We start from the raw sequence: 16,149 nt of genomic DNA on the forward strand, positions 1-16,149 counted from the left end.
TAATACCGCGAATTTTCAACTCGTTAGAATACGTTAGAATACGATAGAATAAGAATAATTTGTTTTCTTTTTCACATATTTATAACGGTAATGCGGCGCCGGTAGGTCTGCTTATGATTGTTCATAAGCAACTTTATTTTATCGAATGCTGTCCTGAAAATTATTCACTGCGAACACCGCGGCAGCAGTTCCGGGAATTATGGCCTAACTAAACTAAAGGAACCAGCGTGGGAGCCATCTGGTCTAGTCGCGTAATGGCTGCCAGGTATTTGAACACTAATTTTTCACTTGGCATGGCAACAGAGGTCTAAATTGAAGCTAGTTTCTATTTAAATTTCATTGTGGATGTATTTTTGACATTTTGGTAGGAAAAATGGGAGAGCAGGTTGTATTTGGTGAAGTCAAGCTCAATTTTAGTATGAGTAGTACTTCCAGGTCACAGCAGTGTGATTTTGATGTCAATTTACAGTAAGCAAATGTGACCAGAAAAATCTCTCTTATAAGATACATGACCCCTACTTTTCTCTTCATTTTATATCAGTTTTATCATAACTCTTTAAAATGAGGTAAGGATTTGTTCCCTGAAATGGGTCTAGTTATGTTTGGTAGCTCTTTAAAAAAGGTCAGTTTTATATAGAATATATAGGGAAAACTATTTAGCATATTGTGACCTTATGGGTAGAAACAACAACAACAAAAAACGGTGAAGGTATAGAACATATTCCCAAGTCGAACGGTATATAGGTTTACTTTGACATATATACACGTACACATTATCTATAGACGGAAAAACCTTCAGTTTTCCCGTATTATTTAAAATGAAAGAAGCCCCTTCAATAATACAAAGTCATAAACTACATTTAGGGTCATTACATTTTTGTACTGATGGAGAAGTTCTGTTTTCATTAAATTCAGATTTAATAATGAGAACGGCGGCCAGTTCTTTCAAACGTGTTTTAAGTATGTTTTTGTCTGAAACAATTGTACATATTCTCCTTGCCAAAGAAAATGGAATGTTTGTTTTTGTGTGTTTAGGATGGCATGATTTGAAATTTATCAGTGGTAATTGAAGTTCCATTCTTAATAATCATTATATCTAGGAATGGTAATTTAACTGTGCTCTGTTGCATTATGAATTATGCATTATCGTTATGTAATGAATTTAAAGGACAAGGAAATCCTGACAATAAGTTAATTTTATATGAAAGCCATTATCAAGCCTTTCATAACGCTGAAAGAATTTTTAAAATCGGAACACTATTGAAAAAGATATGGCAGTTTGAAATTTAAGAAAATTGCTGATCATGGAGGCAGCCATTTTGTGTGTTTATGACGTCATTTACACACTGCTGAATTCCTTTTCTAGCAAATAACCTTTTTAAATAGATTAATTTTATATGGTTTTTTTTAATGTAATATGTAAAACATGCTAATTTCTTTCTTTATAGCTGGAAAAAATAGAGAAATTATTTTAAAGAAATAAGTAAATACAGTTCAGATATGTGTCTAGAAATTTAACAAATCCGCCATTTTGTTTTTTGTTGCCATGGAAACAAAATGGCCGCCATTTTGATCAAATATTTAAATGCTCATAACGTTCTTATTTTTAAGCCGATTTTGAAAATTCTTTCACATCTTTAAATGATTAAAGAAATCCCAGCAGATGGAATTGACATCAAAACAACATTGCCTTTCCCTTTAAAATCTTTTCAAAATAAATTAAATCTAAAACTGATTTTTCCCAAAATATAAAACAGTCGTCTAAAAATCTTTTCCATTGTTCTTGAACATAATTATTTAGCAAAATTTTCATCTTTTTCTTGATTGACCTTTTGGTATAATTTTTCTTCCAAGTAACCTAAAACCAGAGTATCATAAGTTGGAGCAACTTTTGTGCCCATGGTTGTACCTTTTGATTGATTAAAATATAGTTTATCAAATGAAAAATTGTTATTTTCTAAAATTATTTTCAAACCTTCAATAATGAAAAATTCATCAAAACAATACCTCCACCTTTATCTGCTTCTTTGATAATAATGGATTTATCTTGTGCTAAGGATCTTATAGCTTTTCTTTGTTCCAAAGTCATAAAAGGTTAATACGTGGATGGCTCTCCGACTCCTGTTATACCATTTACGGGGATAATAAACGGGGTTACCACCTGGGCCTCAAAAAAATAACTTGGATTCTATGTCACAAGAATCACTAAGAACCCTAAGCAAGCCTTACATAAACTCGAACTGAAAAACTTCTCTTAATATGAGAGCTAATAAACATTTTCACACACAAAACATTCTTAAGTAAAACTTTTTACTCATGGCATGCGAACAAACATTGTAGAAACCAGAAGAAGACAATATTGATCGAGGCGATGAAGTAACATAATCGGGTATTGCGAAGGAAATTTAGCCACAAATTTCTGTGCTTATGTTGTGGTCGATCGCATTAGTGAGTAAAGGGGTAGTGTTAATTAACAAACAAAACTCTTTATGCAGCTATTCAGAATATCGTGTATACCGTGAAATACAACATTTTTAAGCACCGGAAACTAAAACTAACTAATCTGAAGCAATTGCCTTCTCTGGACTCTATTGCGTCAACCCGCCATGCCATTCCTTTATATTTGGTATATTTTATTGTTTGGCATACCTTCTTGAAAAGAGTATCTCGCAAGAAGTGCAAGGCTGGAAATGCTTAAAAAAACATATTTTACATTGTTATTTTACATAGAAAATAGTAGCAGAGGTATTTAATACGTTCTGACCGACAAGGACATTTAATACATTCTGGTCGACAGGGATATTTTGCGTGGATACAGATTGAATACAATGGATTTTTATTATCCTAGGCCTCACCTCCTACCACCAATGTATCAAGCGTGTGCTCGGACGGACGGATGGAAAACGCCAAAACGATATCCCTCCGCCTTCGGTGGAGGATAAAAATTAGTCCAATATTGAGCACTCAGCGTTGAAAATACAGTGAAAACAATCCATTACTGTTACATACTGCGAAGACAAAGAGTGACGCCGCGACTGTTTTCATATACCTAACCGATCGCACTAGAAATAGTTAGGACACTCACTTAATTACCAAACTTAAAAGTCAACTAGTAAGAAAAAAAAAACTATTGTAAACCATGTATAAAGTAGTTATGTCTCCTTGTAAGTGTATCATTGGAAAAACTATGCACGTGTTTGCTCTAAAGATGACTTTATGTTAGTGTGTATTTTCTGGAGAGCTTTACATCAATCTACTCCTGAGTTAATTATATAATAGTGTATTTTCTGGAAAAACTGAACATCAGTCTATCTATAACTGTATGCAAGTGTGTTTTCTAAATAACTGTACATCAACTTATATGTTAGAGCATCTATTTTCAGGATCATCCTTGGTATGTGCGTATATTTTCTGAATAACTTTACACCGATCTATTCTCGGGATTAGTTACATATTAATGTATCTTCTGGATCCGAACAGTATCTTCGCTATAATTGTATATCTGTATTCCGTGCGGATAACTTTACCTGAACCACCTCGGGAACTATCCTCGTGATATATCGTTTAGATAACTTAACACCATGCTATCCTCGGAATAGTATATCTTCAAGTCTGGATCTATCCCCGGGATTAACTATTAAGATATTAATTATCTTCTGGATAACTTTACACTAATATATCATCGGGATATCGGGATGATATATTAGTTTATCTTGCCAGATCACGTGCCAGGGTTAGATTACTATACTAGTAATCTGTCACTGGTTGTTGATGCAGATTGGAATATCCGGTTTGAGGGTAACTGTTTTTGGCGGTAATAAGGCTCGATAGGATATACAGCAGTAAATAAATTTGCTATATGTTCTATATAAAATTAGCAATCTTCTGAGAGCTGTGACACATAACCAGGCCCATTTTAAGAAAGGGATTACTAGCCTTAAGCTCTTAAATGACCTATAAACCACAAAAGAACACCAAGAAAAGTAGAGGTCATGTATCTTCTTAGAGAGATTTTTTGCCTGACAGGTCAACACTATTGAATATCTTCCAACCTGACAGCAAAAATGTGGGTATGAACACATGTGTAATTAGGTCTGTTTACATTTCTTTAGATGCAAAAATTCTCCTTGAAAATGCTACCAAAATGTCAGGTATAGGTCCACAATGAAATAAAAACAGGATCTGGCTTACATAAAACATGAAAATGCCACTTTAACTGGGAAAATTCTCGCTTAAGCTCGGTTTTTCCACACTGTCCCTCTTGTAGGAAAACACAGTTAACTTCTCTTCTAGACATCCTTATACAATTTATCATCGGAATAATTATAAGTTTACGTTGTGGGTAATTACAGAGCAGTGTATCCTTGAGATAACTATATATTAGTGTAAATTCTGGATAAATGTACAGACTACTGCACAGTCATTTCTTTCTTAAGTATAACAATCAGATTGTGGACTGATCTAAGGAGAACTATACAATAATCAATTGTTCTGTTAATATATAATATGGGAGCAGCTGCAGCCTTAGGAAAGGGAGAGATAATCCTCATTATTAAATTGTATTAACATTCGTATCTGTTTTTGGAACCGTACAGGCGTGTGTTAATATCTTGTTATCAGCGCAGCGCCGTCCCGAGCTTACACTTTCCCAGCAAAAAGTGAAAAAACATTAGAAAGCTAAAAGTGCTTTTAAATCATAAGGTAACAGTGCGCAAGTTCAAGTGTATTTAAGGCGTAATATAACCATCGTATAGGCATATATACACGCTATAAATATTGTATGCGTCATAATATATTGAATATGTTCATATCGCGGGAACATTTTGGAAATGGTCACTGCATCAGGCCCGGATTTACAGGGGTTCGCATGAATATTTCCTCCAAGTCTGCCAGCAAGTGTGTCTAAGGACTCCCATGTAATTGTCTGTTTCGGTCGAAACAAGGCATGTAGGCTTACGTTCAGAAAGGAAGGTGGTGGGAGGGGATAAATCTACCATTGACACGTGTCACATCATTCAGTGACTTGATGGTGAATTCAAAAGAAATTCATATATTTTGAAAAGGCAAAGAATTTCTGTTAGACCTTTTCATTTCTTTAGAATAATGCATACAATAGAAGCATTTTACTTTAATTTTAGCAAACCGTCGAAAAACGGAAAAATATATATAACAGAAAACTGTAAAAGTTAGTTCAAATTTCCTTCGAATATTTTCTAACAACGGAGAAAACTACATAAACTCACATGGTTGTCGTGATCGTGGTTTTGTTTCCAAATATTTCGAGATTGTGGTGCGCACAAATCACAATATCACTGGTAGTCCTGCTTATTTTCTATGGATTTACATCGTTTACTTGCAAGGTTTCAAACCCCTGCTGTGATTCTTGATCCCGACTTGAAGAATGTTTAATTTAGCTGCTGTTTTCTTCAGACATCTTTTTGCGGGTCCCAGTCTCCTGTGCCCGTTGATTTTTTCTTGTGACATATTCAAAGGTAACAAATAGAATCTAGTCCCGCATTTTCAAGGAATCTGGCGGAAAGGGAAAACTTTTCAACCAGATTTGCAAATACATTACAAATAAATTTGCTCAATATATAATGTCTAAAATGAACTTACATGCACCATTCTACTTGTAAGATTTTAACCCCCTACCCCACCCTTGTGTCCATATTCGGCATACTTCTGAACTCGGGCCTGCTGCCATAAGGCAGGACCACCTCATTCCAGTTCAGAAGGTTGAATGATTATTGGCAAATATGCAGGATGAGATACAGCACTAAAAGTATACTGCATACATCGTTGTAAATCGTTGTAAATGTCTGCAACATGAGCGTAATGCGAACAAAAATAATTCTTCATGATACGGAGTTTGAACAACAAGCTTGCCTCTGTTTATGCCGAAATTTCATACAAACACAGGTTAAACGCTCGAGTCTTTCAGCAGTTTACACGGAGTCGAAAATAAGTTAGAGAAATCGCAGATAACTAAAAATGGTTTGAGTCTTGTTGATATAGAAAAGACCCTCCGGTATGCGCTAGACTTCACCATTTACCGTCCATTTTCGAAAAATGAGGAGGAGGAGGATCATGCCCAGGACCACCCCAGCTGACTGCACACACGCTGCTCCTCTCAGTTAGTCTAAAACTTCAAAATCCTCAGCTACGACCTTGCTTATAAATGTTCTTTGCCGATTACTTGCTAACATCTTTTCCTCAGAACCTTAAATATCGACCTTCTTTCTGAATAACATTGGTGGCAATGAAATTAATTTCGATGCACATACAAGAAAATCCTTCGATAATATAGAATGCAACAAAGCAAAATGAGCGGACTTAGTTTGATGGAGCCTGTTCGTGAGAGAGAACACTATTCACGCCCATCCCCCACCCCACCACCACCATCACCACCCCGGAATCGACTTAAGTGGAAGTCATATATATGAAACGGACTTCATGATCCCAAAGGACAAGAACATATAAGAACCAAATTAAATTTTCAAATAGTTCAAACCTTTCACAGGGATATTCTTATGACAATGGTTTAAATATGCTCAAGTCAAAATAGCTGAATTTAGAACAAGGACAGACAGCAAATTTTTAGACTGAAACTGTAATGATAATTGTAGTTATAGCTTTCTTTATGGATGCCAATACATACATATGGCCATATGTCTGCGCAATCTAATTTTTTTTATTTGATAAAAAGGACCATCCTCAGGCCACTTTCAAAAGATGTAACTACGTCGTGCACAACAATTTACCATGTTTTACTTCCTTTAGAAGTATATACTTATAATTGTTTACAATATATTTCTAAAATTTTGAATATATCACAGTTTGTATCATATTCTGTTCTGATTTGTCGTGCTAATAAGTTACAGTTTTACTACAGAATATGCTCTGCTTCGTTAATGATATATGACTGAAACATCATATTGTGGAATATGCATTCTAGGCGCTTTGCTTCGTTAATGATATATGACTGAAACATCATATTGTGGAATATGCATTCTAGGCGCTTTGCTTCGTTAATGATATCTGGCTGAAACATCATATTGTGGAATATATGTATTCTAGGCGCTCTGCTTCGTTAATGATATGTGACTGAAACATCATATTGTGGAATATATGTATTCTAGGCGCTCTGCTTCGTTAATGATATGTGACTGAAACATCATATTGTGGAATATATGTATTCTAGGCGCTCTGCTTCGTTAATGATATGTGACTGAAACATCATATTGTGGAATATATGTATTCTAGGCGCTCTGCTTCGTTAATGATATGTGACTGAAACATCATATTGTGGAATATATGTATTCTAGGCGCTCTGCTTCGTTAATGATATGTGACTGAAACATCATATTGTGGAATATATGTATTCTAGGCGCTCTGCTTCGTTAATGATATGTGACTGAAACATCATATTGTGGAATATGCATTCTAGGCGCTTTGCTTCGTTAATGATATGTGACTGAAACATCATATTGTGGAATATGCATTCTAGGCGCTTTGCTTCGTTAATGATATATGGCTGAAACATCATATTGTGCAATATGCATTCTAGGCGCACTGCTTCGTTAATGATATATGGCTGAAACATCATATTGTGCAATATGCATTCTAGGCGCTCTGCTTCGTTACTGATATATGGCTGAAACATCATATTGTGCAATATGCATTCTAGGCGCTCTGCTTCGTTAGTGATATATGGCTGAAACATCATATTGTGGAATATATGCATTCTAGGCGCTCTGCTTCGTTAGTGATATATGGCTGGAACATCATATTGTGCAATATGCATTCTAGGCGCTCTGCTTCGTTAGTGATATATGGCTGGAACATCATATTGTGCAATATGCATTCTAGGCGCTCTGCTTCGTTAGTGATATATGGCTGGAACATCATATTGTGCAATATGCATTCTAGGCGCTCTGCTTCGTTAATGATATATGGCTGAAACATCATATTGTGGAATATGCATTCTAGGCGCTCTGCTTCGTTAATGATATATGGCTGAAACATCATATTGTGGAATATGCATTCTAGGCGCTCTGCTTCGTTAATGATATATGGCTGAAACATCATATTGTGGAATATGCATTCTAGGCGCTCTGCTTCGTTAATGATATACGGCTGAAACATCATATTGTGGAGTATGCATTCTAGGCGCTCTGCTTCGTTAATGATATATGGCTGAACATCATATTGTGGAATATATGCATTCTAGGCGCTCTGCTTCGTTAATGATATATGGCATTTTTTCCATATTGACGTTCAAACTTCATATCGGGTGTTTGACGTCATTTGTGACGCCAGTTTCATGTATGTCGTTGCGTTTAAAAGTTCTTTAACGACCAAATTTCAATTTTCACTTAGGCTTAATAACAAATTTGCATCATTTATATGATAATTTTAAGTGTAGATGCGTATGTAATAAAAAGATTATTAGATTTGTATCAAGAAATATACACTCGTTCTTTTGTGGAATAATATTGCGCTCTTAAAGTCGCGCAATATTTCCGCTGCAGAACACATGCATATTTCTCGATACAAATCTAATAACCTATAAGTATTTATGTCCTGGACATGCACGAACGTGTTTTACAGAATATGCCTTTAAAATTTCAATGTATAACTTACGAATAAACAATATATGCCTCTACATTGTAAAGGTTTTGTTGTTTCTTTTAGTATGACTTATAAGATTTTTATTGGCCTTAAAAGTACATCTACCAAATTTACAGTATTTGACTAATGAATAATAATAAGAAGAAGAATAAACAATAAATATACTTAGAAATATAACGTTTTTTCAGTTTATTCTAATAATGCCATGGATAAGAATAAACGCCATACTCAAGTGCAGTAAAACAGACAGAGAAAATATCATATTATCTAACATGTCTGTTTTAATACTAAAACACTTACTGAGGTATGTAAACAATATTTAACCTCGCACTCGCGCCTATAAAGATTGACGTAACTTCACATAGTTTTGTCGATGCAATTATGACTATCAATGTAATGATATATTATGTTGAGAACCTGCGAATGCGAGAAGGTGTGATCACAATTTTCTCTCCGTTAGAAGCTTAGTTATCATAATAAGGTGTAACACGTCAAAGTACCAGGTGGAACTATGGCTGTAATGTGATGAGACTCGGTAACAAATGTCCGAGAAACAATAAAATGTCACCATGAGAAGATTTCCCCGAGAAATATATCGAACTGCAGTCAATGTGCTGTACTCTAGCACAAACGTTCACGTTTATTAATACCATAATGATATTTACAAGTACCATATAGTCTAACACACTGCAAACATTGTACTGTAGTCAAACACAAACATACACAAACACTGCAGACATTGTGTTGTAGTCTAACACAAACATACACTGCAAACATTGTGCTGTAGTCTAACACAAACATAGACAAACACTGCAGACATTGTGCTGTAGTCTAACACAAACACTGCAGACATTGTGCTATAGTCTAAAACAAACATACACAAACACTGCAGACATTGTGCTGTAGTCTAACACAAACATACACAAACACAGAAGACATTGTGCTGTAGTCTAACACAAATATACACAAACACAGAAGACATTGTGCGGAAGTCTAACACAAACATATACTGCAGACATTGTGCTGTAGTCTAACACAAACATACACAAACACTGAAGACATTGTGCTGTAGTCTAACATAAACATACACTGCAAACATTGTGCTGTAGTCTAACACAAACATACACTGCAGACATTGTGATGTAGTCTAACACAAACATACACTGCAGACATTGTGCTGTAGTCTAACACAAACATACACAAACACTTCAGACAGTGTACTGTAGTCTAACACCAACATAAACAAACACTGCAGACACTGTGATGTAGTCTAACACAAACACTGCAAACATTGTGCTGTAGTCTAACACCAACATACACTGCAGACATTGTGCTGTAGTCTAACACCAACATACACTGCAGACATTGTGCTGTAGTCTAACACAAACATACACAAACACTTCAGACAGTGTGCTGTAGTCTAACACCAACATACACAAACACATCAGACAGTGTGCTGTAGTCTAACACCAACATAAACAAACACTGCAGACACTGTGATGTAGTCTAACACAAACACTGCAGACAGTGTGCTGTAGTCTAACACAAACATACACAAACACTGCAGACATTGTGATGTAGTCTAACACAAAAACTGCAGACAGTGTGCTGTAGTCTAACACAAACATAGACAAACACTGCAGACATTGTGATGTAGTCTAACACAAACACTGCAGACAGTGTGCTGTAGTCTAACACAAACATAGACAAACACTGCAGACATTGTGATGTAGTCTAACACAAACACAGCAGACATTGTGCTGTAGTCTAACACCAACATACACAAACACTGCAGACATTGTGATGTAGTATAACACCAACATACACTGCAGACATTGTGCTGTAGTCTGTCACAAACATACACTGCAGACATTGTGATGTTGTTTATCACAAACATACACTGCAGACATTGTGATGTAGTTTATCACAAACATACACAGCAGACATAGTGCTGTAGTCTAACACAAACATACACTGCAGACATTGTGATGTAGTCTATCACAAACATACACTGCAGACATTGTGCTGTAGTCTATCACAAACATATCACTTGTGCTGTAGTCTACAACTACACTGTACTATCACAACTACACTGCAGACATTGTGCTGTAGTCTATCACAAACATACACTGCAGACATTGTGCTGTAGTCTATCACAAACATACACTGCAGACATTGTGCTGTAGTCTAACACAAACATACACTGCAGACATTGTGATGTAGTCTAACACAAACATACACTACACTGCAGACATTGTGCTGTAGTCTAACACAAACATACACTGCAGACATTTTGATGTAGTCTAACACAAACATACACTGCAGACATTGTGATGTAGTCTAACACAAACATACACTGCAGACATTATGCTGTATTCTAACACAAACATACACTGCAGACATTGTGCTGTAGTCTAACACAAACATACACTGCAGACATTATGCTGTAGTCTAACACAAACATACACTGCAGACATTTTTGCTGTAGTCTAACACAAACATACACTGCAGACATTGTGCTGTAGTTTAACACAAACATACACTGCAGACATTGTGATGTAGTCTAACACAAACATACACTGCAGACATTGTGATGTAGTCTAACACAAACATACACTGCAGACATTGTGCTGTAGTCTAACACAAACATACACTGCAGACATTATGCTGTAATCTATCACAAACATACACTGCAGACATACACTGCAGACATTGTGCTGTAGTCTAACACAAACATACACTGCAGACATTGTGATGTAGTCTAACACAAACATACACTGCAGACATTGTGATGTAGTTTATCACAAATATACACTGCAGACATTGTGCTGTAGTTTATCACAAACATACACTGCAGACATTGTGCTGTAGTCTAACACAAAAATACACTGCAGACATTGTGCTGTAGTCTAACACAAACATACACTGCAGACATTGTGATGTAGTCTAACACAAACATACACTGCAGACATTTTGATGTAGTCTAACACAAACATACACTGCAGACATTGTGACGTAGTCTAACACAAACATACCCTGCAGACATTGTGATGTAGTCTAACACAAACATACACTGCAGACATTGTGATGTAGTCTAACACAAACATACACTGCAGAGATTGTGTTGTAGTCTAACACAAACATACACTGCAGACATTGTGATGTAGTTTATCACTAACATACACTGCAGACATTGTGATGTAGTCTAACACAAACATACACTGCAGACATTGTGATGTAGTTTATCACAAAAACACTGCAGACATTGTGATGTAGTCTAACACAAACATTCACTGCACAAATTGTGATGTAGTTTATCACAAACATACACTGCAGACATTGTGATGTAGTCTAACACAAATATACACTGCAGACATTGTGCTGTAGTCTAACACAAACACACACTGCAGACATTGTGATGTAGTCTATCACAAACATACACTGCAGACATTGTGATGTAGTTTATCACAAACATACATTGAAGACATTGTGATGTATTCTAGCACAAACATACACTGCAGACATTGTGATGTAGTTTATCACAAACATACACTGCAGACATTGTGATGTAGTCTAACACAAACATTCACTGCACAAATTGTGATGTAGTTTATCACAAACATACACTGCAGACATTGTGATGTAGTCTAACAAAAATATACACTGCAGACATTGTGCTGTAGTCTAACACAAACATACACTGCAGACATTGTGATGTAGTCTATCACAAACATACACTGCAGACATTGTGATGTAGTTTATCACAAACATACACTGAAGATATTGTGATGTAGTCTAACACAATCATACACTGCAGACATTGTGATGTAGTCTAACAGAAATATACACTGCAGACATTGTGCTGTGGTCTAACACAAACATACACTGCAGACATTGTGCTGTAGTCTAACACAAACAAACACTGCAGACATAGTGCTGTAGTCTAACACAAACATACACTAACACTGCAGACATTGTGCTGTAGTCTAACACAAGTATACACTGCAGACATTATGCTGTAGTCTAACACAAACATACACTGCAGACATTGTGCTGTAGTCTCACACAAACATACACTGCAGACATTGTGATGTAGTCTAACAGAAACATACTCTGCAGACATTTTGATGTAGTCTAACACAAACATACACTGCAGACATTGTGCTGTTGTCTAACACCAACATACACTAACACTGCAGATATTGTGCTATAATCTAACACAAACATACACTTCAGATATTGTGCTACAGTCTAACACAAACATAAACATACACTGCAGACATTGTGCTATAGTCTAACACAAACGTAAAAACACCCACTGCAAACACTGTGCTATAGTCTAACACAAACATACACTCTGCAAACAAATTCTGCTATATCTAACAATACAATACAAACATTAACACGTTGTGCGATAGTCTAACACAAATGCACACACCTACCGCAGACATTGGGCTTTATTCTAACACACACATACACACCCACTGCAGACATTGTGCTATAGTCTAACACAAACAAACTCATCCATTACAGACATTGTGCTATAGTTTAACACAAACATACACACGCACTGTAGATAGTATTTTATCACAAACATGCACAAGTTCTGTATACATTGTGTTACAGTCTGACACAAACATGCACACGTACTGTAGACATTGTGCTACAGTCTGGTACAGAAATGCACCCACTGCAGACACTGTGCTGTAGTCTAACACAAACAAACTCATCCATTACAGACATTGCGCTATAGTTTAACACATTTCCACTTCGTTCTATTTCGTAACCATAATCATAACTTCCCGATGTTTTCTATGTCGTTTCAACAGCAAAACATTTCCACTTCGTTCTATTTCGTAACCATAATCATAACTTCCCGATGTTTTCTATGTCGTTTCAACAGCAAAACATTTCCACTTCATTCTATTTCGTAACCATAATCATAACTTCCCGATGTTTTCTATGTCGTTTCCACAGCAAGACATTTCCACTTCGTTTTATTTCGTAACCATAATCATAACTTCTCGATGTTTTCTATGTCGTTTCCACAGCAAAACATTTCCACTTCGTTCTATTTCGTAACCATAATCATAACTTCTCGATGTTTACTATCTCGTTTCCACAGCAAGAAATGTCCACTTCGTTTTATTTCGTACCCTTAATCTCAACTTCTGATGTTTACTGTCTCGTTTCCACAGCAAGACATGTCCACGTCGTTTTATTTTGTAACCATAATCATAACTTCTCGATGTTTACTATCACGTTTCCACAGCTTCGTTTAATTTCGTAACCATAATCATAACTTCTCGATGTTTACTGTCCCGTTTCCACAGCAAGACATTTCCACTTCTTTTGATTTCGTAATCATACTCATAACTTTTCGATGTTTACTATCTCGTTTTCACAGACATTTCCACTTCGTCCTATTTCGTAACCATAATCTTAGCGTCTCATTCTTAGCGATTTTTTATCTCATCGTTTAAGCGAGATAAACTAATTCGAATGTCACAATTGTGCTTCCAAAAAAGAAACATCAGAATTTCGAGTAGAAATAAATGATATAAATTTGGAACAATTACTGGGAAGGGACCATCTGGCAGAATAGTTTATTATCTCATGAAACATTTAAGAAAGGAAGCTAATATTGGTAACAATTGACATGAATATCAGTAATATCAAATTAAATCTCCTCTTCATAATTACAAACATGATATTTTTCCGTGGAAAAATCACTAAAAATTAACAATAAATTAGTAGTTGGCATTTGCATACTCGACTATTTAGGCTGGAGTTTTAAGATGACTGTTTAGTGTATCTAGTTCCGAAATCACATTATAGTAGATTGAAATCTTTGGAATAAAATCAAGCACTGACGTGACAAGAATTTGGATCGCTTTCAAAAGAGATTCTGTTGTTTATTTTTAGCATTTTTTATTTTAGCCTAGTCTAAGTGTCCGTTTTATTCAAATGCATAAATATGAAGAACGGTTTTAAAGGATGTATCCACTCGTGTTCTTGTTCAGTATTATGTCTTCTTACTTTAATACTGCAAATACTAATATAGCAGTTTGTAGGATTAATTAGTAGCTTCGAAAATGGTAAAGAAATAATAGCAAAGATGCTTTATAAAAATATAAAATGTTTTATTGTGAAAATGTCTATTATTTACATTCATTGCTTTATGTCTGATCGTCGTTTACATTACTGTCTGTCTGTTGTTTAAACTATTGAAATATGTCTTTGTGTTATTTATACTTTTGTTTTATTCCTGTCCGTTGTTTTACTATTGTTTTTATGTTTGTTCATTGTTTTCAGATTTTTAATGTTTCGCATATTGGTCGTATATTCTCAGGAAAAATATATTTAAACAGTCTCCGGATTTAGTTTGCAAATCCGGAATTTTCGCAAACTCAGCTACCTTTTGCCTTTGACTTTTCTCTGATTTTTTGACATTAAACGATAGTTCTAATCCCATAGAGTAATAATTGGTCGTTTTCTTCTTTATATGTTAAAGAATGAATTCATGGGAGGTTTTCAAAGTGGGTCCTCCCATGGGAGTATTTTTTCCTCCCATGGGGTTTTTGCTAACCCATGGGAGGTCCCACGGGTGGATTTCTCCCACTTTACCAATTACGGGAGAAAAAAACCGTGGGTTTTTTCTAAAATTTTCAAATCAAAATATTTTAACTCAAATTAATAATTTATACAATAAAAAACTGTTGTGACATGATTTCGCGTTGAAAAACGACTTTTGAAAAAAACTCCCATTTTCGTTATGGGAGGAAACCCCCCACTGGCGACTCGATGAATTTTTGAAACTGCATTTAATGTTTCACTTTTTGCTAATTAATTATAATTTTATCAATATCAACTCAAATTTAACTTTAAAATTCTCCTTCCTTTTCAGTATGCCATTAAATTCTCCTTCAGTATGTCATTGAGATTTCCGTCAGTACATCGTTAAAGGTTTTAGGAATAGTCTTCACCAGAACGCCATTGAAGTCTCCTTCAGTATGCCATTAAAGTCTCATTCAATAAGTCGTTAATTCTTCTTCATTACGCTATTGCAGTCTTCTTCAAGACGTCGTAAAAGTCTCCTTTAATACGCCATTAGATTTTCCTTCAATATGTCATTAAGATTGCCGTCAGTACGCCGTTAAAGTTTTCAGGACGCCATTAAGGTCTCCATCAGAACGCCATTGAAGTCTCCTTAAGAACATCGTTAAAATCTCCTTCAGTACGCCATTAAATTCTCCTTCAGTATGTCATTTGAGTCTCTTGTAGAACGCCATTTAAGTATCATTCATTACGACGTTAAAGTCTCTCTCGGCATATCATTAAAATTTTCTTCAGTACGTCATTAAAGTTTCCTTCAAAGTCTCTTTCAGTACTTCATTGATGTTTCCTTCTGTACGTCATTAAAGTCTTCTTCAGTGCGTCATTAAAGTCTCCTTCAGCACGCCGTAAGTCTTTTTCAGTACGTCATTAAAGTTTCCTTCAGTACGTCATTAAAATCTC

This window comes from Mercenaria mercenaria, chromosome 17 (genome assembly GCF_021730395.1).
Source record: "Mercenaria mercenaria strain notata chromosome 17, MADL_Memer_1, whole genome shotgun sequence".
In the NCBI taxonomy this organism is placed as follows: Eukaryota; Metazoa; Mollusca; class Bivalvia; order Venerida; family Veneridae; genus Mercenaria; species Mercenaria mercenaria.